Source organism: Physeter macrocephalus, chromosome 16, assembly GCF_002837175.3.
Source record: "Physeter macrocephalus isolate SW-GA chromosome 16, ASM283717v5, whole genome shotgun sequence".
Lineage (NCBI taxonomy): Eukaryota > Metazoa > Chordata > Mammalia > Artiodactyla > Physeteridae > Physeter > Physeter macrocephalus.
In genome coordinates this window covers 28100082-28109439 of record NC_041229.1, presented here as the reverse complement: position 1 = coordinate 28109439, position 9358 = coordinate 28100082, and the positions used below count along the sequence as shown (strand labels likewise).

The window sequence follows — 9358 nt, the reverse complement described above, 5'->3', positions numbered from 1 at the left end:
ACAATGACACAAACTTGTTCTGTCAGAGTTGCAGGGGAATTTTACTTGATGCAAGAGTAGCTGCCAATTAGCTTGTTTAACAGCCTTTGGTTTTATTTGCTTTCCTTGGGTAGAGCACTTGTATGACCAGAATGGGACTCTATTTGATTGTCAACAAATGGTGTTAAATTCATATATGATCAAGTCCTAGTCTGGAGGTTGCATGATCACAAAGTTGGTCTTTCATCCCTTTGTATCTTTAAGCAGCATATTTTTGTTTCATTATATTTTATATTTATTCTGTCTTTGTCAGTCTTACTAACTTACTATCTATACTTACTAAATCATATGAATTCTGCCTACATTCCAAGAGTTACTGTTTATTCATTATACATAAACCTATCCTATGAGTTTTGCTTATATCTCATATGCTTACTTTGTAGCATATTACTATTTATGCTTAACATTTCTTATGAATTCCATCCACCTTGTTGTTTTCTTGTTTTCCAGAGTAGAATTGAATATTCTCAACAGTACAGAAAATGCTCATTACAGAATGCCATTGGCTGAGCCATTTAATTTGATGACTACCATAATCACAAAACCTATTCTTTCTATTCCCCAATATATCCCCAACAAAAAAGGAGAATTTGCGTGTGTTAATGGCATTAAGACACACTTGCAGTAGTTCAGGTGAGAGATGATGGTGTCTCAGCCTGGACTGAAAGTATAGGATGTTGAGAAATGGCTGAAACAGAGAGGGAATCTATATATCTAGGTGACCAAATTTAAGTGGGGTTTTCAGAAGAGAATGATATCAAAGAAACTCCCAAGTTTCTGTATCTATAAGTGTATCACTAGATAAAAAAATGTGAGAAGAGTGGAAAAGAAGTAAGTTGGGGACTGTACAGGTGAGTAATTAACACAAATTCAGTTTTGGAATTATGCTCCAAGGGAGATATCTAGTTTGTAATTAGTTAAATACTAATGTTAAATTTAGAAGACAAAACTATCAATTATATACAGTGAGAATATTTTAAAATATATTGATAGATAATGTTAAATACCATGAAATTGAAAAATATCATCTAGGAAGAGAATGTAGAAGGGAAGAGAGAATCAGTGAATCAATATTATGAGCATATATACATACATTTGTATAGCGTACCAAATTCAGGTTACTTTTTAGTTTTGTATTGTGTCAACTTACTAAGCTGGAACTAGGTTTTTCATAATTTTATTTCCTGCGGTTCAAAGTTAGATTCAGCCACAAGAGATATTTTCATGAGACTGGGAATGTCAGTGAAGCAGCAGCCTTGTTTTCTTTAAATATGGAAGGTCAGTGAAGGACATGAGACAATTTGCAGCATTACCACCTACATGCTTAGCTTGGAAAAACAGCCAGGCCCACAACTCCTCCAGGTCCAGTCTGATTTCCTCCTTCAGCTTTCTCATCTCTTGGGTCTGATCAATGTTTAATTAGAGATGTGAGTCCTGAAGGACACAGCCATCTCTGAAGTTGGAGGCTTGGAGACAGTGAGAGACTGATGACTTTTATCTTGGTTTCTATGTAATCCTCATAGGTTTCAGCTGAGTTGCTTCCTTCACTTCAAGTCCATCTTTGCTCACCTCTTTGTTTCCCAGTGAACATTAGGCCCCAGTCATAGACACAGGCATCATCTTTACGCAGACCACTTTACCAGCTTCCAGGTAGTTCTGCTTCTCTGACTGAATCTTGAATGATACAGTTATGAACAACCTGAATTTTGTGGTAATACTAATATAAGACTAAGAAAAGAAGAGCAGAATGACCTTGACAACCTACAGAACACAATGCCCGGCACTGAACTAGTCATTAAACTATTCTTTATTAATTTCAAATTCACCCTTCCATATTCTCCTTCATGATGTTGTGGCTGGAATTCTGCAAACAATTTTTCTTTGGTCAGCTAGCGTCCAGTTAGGCTCTACCAATAAGGGGTAAAGACAGAGATAAGAAAGCATAAGGATAAGAGAAGAAATTATTTGCTTATCTATTCCTGTCAGCATTGGCAAAGCAATGACCCTTTACTCCTGAAGTGGTAATTAGTTTCAGATCTGGGCTTATTGCAACTCTCCTAGAAGGAGCTTCATCCCATCCCCTTGAGAGAACTCAAGTCAAAAGTGGGTAGAGCCTTTTCCTCAGAGGTCTAGAGTCTACTTCATGGAATTTCCATGATCAGGATTTAAAAAACCAAAGCTACTCCATTGTGCCCTTCCTCAGAGGTCTGAGTACTAATTTTGAAGATCCTCCCCTCTCAATAACTTAGGTTTTGATAACCCCAATTACTTCTTTTGAATTCCCTCTACCCTAGGATTGATTGGCAAATGCTTCCTGCAGATATCACCTTGGTGTTTCCTCAATATTCCTTTTTTTTTCTTTTTCAGTGTTTGAATACCAAATTAATAAATCTGTGTATTAAGTTTCACCTTTTTATCTCTATACAGTAGTATCTTTTGTTGTCCAGTGTGGACTGTGCCTGATAAATACTGCCCCTCAAGAACATGTGAAAACATGTTGGAGGAGTACCCAATAGCTAGGAGAAAATTATCAAAGAAAATTACCCTGAAGAACTGAACCTTCAATAAGAAAATATTTATAAAGTGTTTTGTGAAGCTAGTAGTATAAATAAAAACATTTAAAATGAACACTTTTCTCATGTTTACTCATGTTGCCACTGTTTTTGTCACTATTTTTGTTGTTATTACTGTTACTACTATCATGAGGAATAATCAGAGATTAGCAGATAAAAGGTTCTAGGACTGGAGTATGTGATTGTTCTCGGGAAGCAAGATTAGTACACAGAAAGGCATATAGAGCATGCAGAGGCACATAAAACATGGAGACTTGCAAGTATTTCAGCATAGCTGGGATTCAAAATAGAAGAGGAAATGTTGGAGGAAGTAAGGACACAACAGAGTTTGTGAGTTATGAGAATATGTTTGTATCTTACTCTGAAAAGAATAGGGAACTAATAAATTGGTGAATGATGAATGACATTCATTTCAGAGCAATCTCACCAATGATAGTCTAGTGTATTAGAGGAAGACAAATGTGAATTTATGTTGGCAAGTGATGAGTCTATGTACTACTTCAGATGAGAAATAAAGGGGGTTTGACCTGACAAGTGAGAGTGATTATGGGGAGAACAAAGCAGATTTGGAAATGCCAAAGTAAAGCTGGCAGATTTCATGATTGATTTTATGTCAAATGAGGAAAAAGAAGGAGCTAACTTACAAACCTAGGATTCTGGAAAGGGCAAGTTTGGGGATGGAAATGCCAGCCATCAACATAACAATTTTGGAAAGAACAGAATTGGACTGAGATTCTTAGTTCAGTTTTCAGAACATGATATTCATTTTAACATTTGGGCTGCTGTAACAAAATACCACAGACTAGTGACCTATAAACAGAAGAAATGTACTGCATACAGTTCTGGAGGCTCCAAGTCTGAGATCAGGGTGCCAGCAAGGTCAGGTGAAGTCCCTCTTCTGGTCACAGATTTCCCCTCATATGTTCACAAGAGGAAAGGAGCTAGGAATCTCTCTGGAGCCACTTTTTTATGGGCACTAATCTCATTCACGAGGGTTCCTCCCTCATGACCTAAGCATCTCCCAAAGCCTTCACTTTCTAATACTATCACAATGAGCATTAGGATTTCATCATATGAATTTGGGGGGGGGGGAACACAAACATTCATTTGATAACAGTGTGTTTTAGATATTTATGTTAAATAAACTCTATATAAGTAGCAAAACTGTCTCTTTTTCATTGTTGTATCTCCAATGGTCACTAGAGAATTAGGCAGAGAACAATCACATATACAGTATTTATAGAATGAAAAATATTTGGTTGTGAAGAAAAGAATGTATTATGAATTTCTAGCACATAAATAGTAGATGTTCTCAAGAAGAATCTAGAAAAAATAGCTTAGGTTTAATAAAGTAAGAAATAAAAATCCTCAACTAAAACAAAGCCTAAGTTTTGCATTGAAAAAAAGTTTGTTTTGCAAAGCTATTTGCAAAGTGTATTACATATTTTATCTCTCTAGTTACATGGCAAAATGTTTTATAGATGTACTCATTCACCTAGTCAAAAATTGGTGTCTTCTCTGTGCCAGACACTATTTTACACTCTGTGAACACAATAACAAAGTCACTGCCCTCATGGAGCTTATAGTCTCATGAAATGAGATGGACATATAAATAGTCAAAACATAATTATATGGTGTGTCATAAGGTAATCCGCACTGTGAAACAAATAATGAAGCAGGGTAAGGATGTAGGGAGTATCAGAGGCAGGAAAGGGCATGCTGTGTTATTTAGAGTGGTGAGGGAAAGCTTCACTGATAAAGTTAGGTAATTTAACAGACATCCAAAGAAGGGCTGTAGCAAGTCTTATAGATATGGGGAAGGGAGGGGTTATTGTTCCAGCCAGGGGTTTTAGCAAATTCTGAAGTAAGAATGTGCTTTTAGTTAGAAGGACAAGCCCTGGAAGTGCTGAAACCACTGAGGTAACCTAGGTGCCAGTTCCTATGAGTTTAAGACAACCCTATATAGAACTTGTGGGCAAGAGGAGGCACCAGCTAACATTTAAATAGTATACAGTGATCAGTAAGTGTGGGAAAGGATGCTTAATCAATTTATAAATCAAATACATAAAAATTAAAATGATTTTGTTTTTAACCTGAAAAATTAAGGAGATTGATCATGCATGATGTTGATGAAAATATAGAAAAAAAGACTATATCACTTTTGGCTCATGGGGAGGGCACATGTGGACAATTTTTTGAATAATACCTTATGTAGAATTTTAAAATTTTAATGCTTTTGACCCTGTCATTTTAGTTTTGAAAGTTTATGCTAATAATATTATCAGAGAAAAACTTAAAGATATATTTATAAGGATTTTTTTAATTTTAAAATTGCTTAAGATAACAAATTTGGAGATTACCTAAATTAATAATATACATTCTAATATATCCATTAAATGGGATATTAGGTAGCCATTGACTATGGAAACAATGTATGGTAGAGACACTGTTGAGACCAAATATGCTTTTCTTTTTCCTTTCCTAGTAGAAACTCCAATTTTTTTGGTTAGGCATGTGGCAACATGCAATAAACACTTAATTTCTCAGCTTCCATTGGAGCTATGATTTGCTTTTTGACTAAGTTATGGTTAATTGCTTATTGGAAGAAAATCTCCTCTGAAAGTGATTGGGCATGTGCTTTTTCTTCTCTTCTTTTTTCTTGACAAAAATTTTATCTCAGTAATACAATCATTGCTTGATATCAGAACACCTATTAATATACTCTATCAGTAGTTCAAATAGAAAGATCATATTTTCTTTCTCTTTGCTCTAGTCTACATAAGGGCCCAAAAAACATTCATCTCTTAGAGGGAGAAAAACCATATGAAAATAACAATGTAAATATACACTTTATTATAAAAAAATCTTGCTTAAATCAATAGAAGTAAAACTATCCTTACTGATGAAACACTGGAGGCATTTCCACTAAAATAATAATTAAGAATGCCCACTATCACTATTTTAATGTTTATTTTATCTAGAGGTATGTGATAAATATAAAATTTCATGAATATGAAATAAAAGCTGTGAATAGTGGCAAGGGAAAGACAAGTTTATGATTTGCAGATAACAAATTTTATATGTAGAATTTTCAAAAGAAAAACTAAGTGAAAGATTCTCTACAACAATGAATGTTCAACATGGCTGCTGAATTAAATTTATATATAATTAAGAATCAACAGTGCCTGTCATTTTCTTTTCTTAACACTCACAGCAATAACCAGTTGGAAACTATGGAGGAAAGTATTATCATTCAAAACAGTAAGAAAATACAATCTGTTCAGGAATATATTTATCCAAATATTTGAGAAAGTTATGTGAAGGAAAAATCTAAACTTTTGCTTAAAGATAAAAATATAATATGTGGCTTAATGATTACATAAAACATAGTCCTAAGGATGTACTTATTTAAATTCCATTAAAACCCCCTTTTAGTTGTCAGAAAACTTATAACATCATTCTAAAATTCATATGAAAACATGTACAATACAAGAATAAGAAGATTGTGAACAAGGAAAACTAAAGAAGACTATAAAACAACAGTAATTAACAGTGTGATGTGGCATAGCCCTGAAAGATAAATCAGTGCATGTAACAGTAATGACTTCTACTATCAAAATTGCCTACTATGTGACAGGCAGTGTAACAGGGAGGCACTTCATACACATAATATTGTACCTACTCTATATGAGTCAAGTGTTAGTGTACCCAATTCATACCTGGAAAATTGTGTCAGAGAAGTTAGCTAATTTATTAAAAATTATAGATTTTTATAGATGCAAGATTTAAAAGAAAGACTCATGCTACATTGCAGGGGCTAATCAGAGAGAATGATTTCCTGACTTTCAATTTTCTAGACCAGATTTCCAGAGACATGGCTATTTTTTTGCTTTCCACTTGTAGGAATATTAGATTACCTTTTGTATGCTTACTTTAAGACTGTTATTTTGGTTTTTTTTAAGCTAGTTTGAATGGATTCCAATCCCTTGTAGTCAAAGATTCCCTAATGTAAAAACCAAAGTCTAGTACCTTTATTATATATTCTCCAAAAACAAGTAGCCCGGAGCACATTCTAAATTAATATTAAAGACAATTAGTAAGAAAATGAAGCATGAATAAACAAGTATTTCTTTCACAATTTGTAATTCATTGAAAAAATATCAATAATAGCCTTAATAATAGTATCCCACAATTCATAGGAAACAACATATATAATTTAGAGAAAGATAAAAAAATAATCTTAAAAGCAATTCTAAAAAAATATTGATGAAGTAGTGCAACATTTCATTTAAAAAAGTAGAAGTAAATGCAGAAAAAATATAAATGGATGTCATTACTGAAAATGTCAGTGTTCTACATGTCACATAATATCATAATATCATACACAGAATATAATATCAAACTAAGAAATACTTGCTAACATATGACCATGATCTAATAACATAAGAACATGGTCTAATCCTTCCTTCTAATACAGGGAGGATTTACACAAGTTGATAAGAAAAACACAAAAAACTTGAAACAAAATAGGAAAATAATATGAATAATATTTCATATTAATATCTAGCTAATAAAGATATTAAAAATATGTTCCAATGAAATTGACTATTTTTATCTATTAAATTAGTAACGGTTTTAATAAGAGACATTTATCTTCATTTCTCTGCCAATCATTATCAGCATTATTTCTTGTATGCATATAACAAATATGACAATAAGAAAATGTAGAAGTATTTAGACTTGCATCTAGAAATACCCAAAAGGTTAACAAGTATTATTTCTTCGTTAAAATTTTTGTTTTTCTATACTTAAAATTTGTTTTGTAATGAGCATGACATATTTATGGTAAAATGAGAAAGCAAGCATAATTTTAAAAGAATTTATGAAGCATTAATACAGCAGTAGTATAGGAGTGATTTTACCCTGTTATTTTTGGAGGATGGGCAGTTGGGAAGTTTATATAAAAATATTCTTAATTAAGTTGACCTTTTAAAATAGTAGATTCATAGGAACCGTAATACCTTAATTTTCCTGGAAAAAAATAAAGAAAAGAGAACATGAGTAATTGGGCTCCTAGAGATAAGATATAAATAGAACTCATCTCTCCTGTGAGATGTATCTTCACAAAAGGGCTATGGACCTGTTATCCCCAAATGGGAAGATCTACACTAGGGGCTCATTGCCTCAGCATAGATCCAGCAATAACAGTTGACATTGTGGTCCAGGCAGCCCTCATCACAAACAGAGAAGGGATGTGACTCAGCAAAACTGACTTCTCGGAAGTCAGGAAGCTAAACACCTGCTCTACATAGCATGTCCGATTATTTGGTTTTGTGCATGCATCAAAACTAAATATTTTATATTCACTGAGTAGATCCTTGAGAGAAATGAGGACTGAAATGTTTTCTAGCACGCTATCATTGGACTTAACATTTCATGTGCAGTCATTATACAATGGCCAAAGTCAAATAAAACTACAGCTTCACCAGCAGCCAGTAAGAAAAGGCAGATAAGACGAGCCTCAGTGACTACGGTGCTGCAGCACTCTGTCATTTTTCTCCATTCTGTCCAGACTTTTTGTATAGACTCTGAGCAGGGATCACCCAAATCCACTTCTTGGATACATTTACCTGGATGCTTTGCATGATTTTAATTCCCAGGGAATTCCCAGGGAAGAGGTAGATATATCGTGTCATGGATAGTCTTTCAATCGTGGGCATCTGGGTTAGACATTAGGGGTCTCAAATGTATGTTGAACCTAAAATAGTAAAGAAATCTTTTTAAAAAAATTTAAAAGGGAATTCTGGACTTCTTCTCAGAAGTGAGTAGTATATAGTTTGTATTAAGGCTGTGGTCAGATAGTACAATATAAACAGAAGAACTTTTTAGCTTTTCCTTGGATATAGTACCTACACAAATGAAATAGTACTCTCAAAAGCACTCGTTAAATAAGCAAGCCTATCAGAATCAGAAAAACTCACTCTGGTTCTACGTAGTGTGCTTCCAAAAACTTCCTCTTTAACTAAACTTGGAGTACAGGAAGGAGGTGACTTAAGAGCTTCAGGATTCACAGAAAAGCTTTGCAAACAGTTCTACAAAGTTCTCTGGGACATAAATTGAAAAGACATGGAGATTCCTACCTTTCAAAAAATCTCCTCCAAATGATAACACCAAGAATATTTGTTGAAGTAGTAGATAAGTTGGGAAATTAAGAGAGAGCCATTTGTGTCAAGTATCCAAGAAACATTACCTGAAAATAAACGGTTTTAAAATAATGGGGGAATTCAGCCACCATGTAAGTGTACAAGACTCTTAGAGCCACAGCTTTTGAACAAAGTTTGATTTTCGTGCTTCATAAGAAGGAGGGAGGTCAAATCTGGATAATGCTGAGATGCTTTCGTAACAGGCCCAGAGAAGCCATCATAGACCCTCAATTACAAATTCCTTTGACTTTCTTAGTAGTCAGGGCCAACATTACGGCCTCTAGGACTGCAAGTAGTAGAAAAGAACATAAATCCTTTGAGCATTTACTACATAATAGAATAAAAGAAGCCAGGTCTTGACAGTCCTTGACTCTGGGCCTCCTCTCCATCCATACTGTTTTAATACTATAATGTTTTGCACTCACTGTTTTGAGTGAACAACTTTTTTTTTTAACATCTTTATTGGAGTATAATTGCTTTACAGTGGTGTGTTAGTTTCTGCTTTATAACAAAGTTAATCAGTTATACATATACATATGTTCC

General features: G+C 34.0%; 1 pseudogene; it reads right to left on the bottom strand.

The window, feature by feature from the left end:
• Window positions 1-1629: 1629 nt before the first annotated feature.
• Window positions 1630-9358, bottom strand: part of LOC102989106 (caspase-12-like) — a 29300-nt pseudogene continuing 21571 nt past the window's right edge.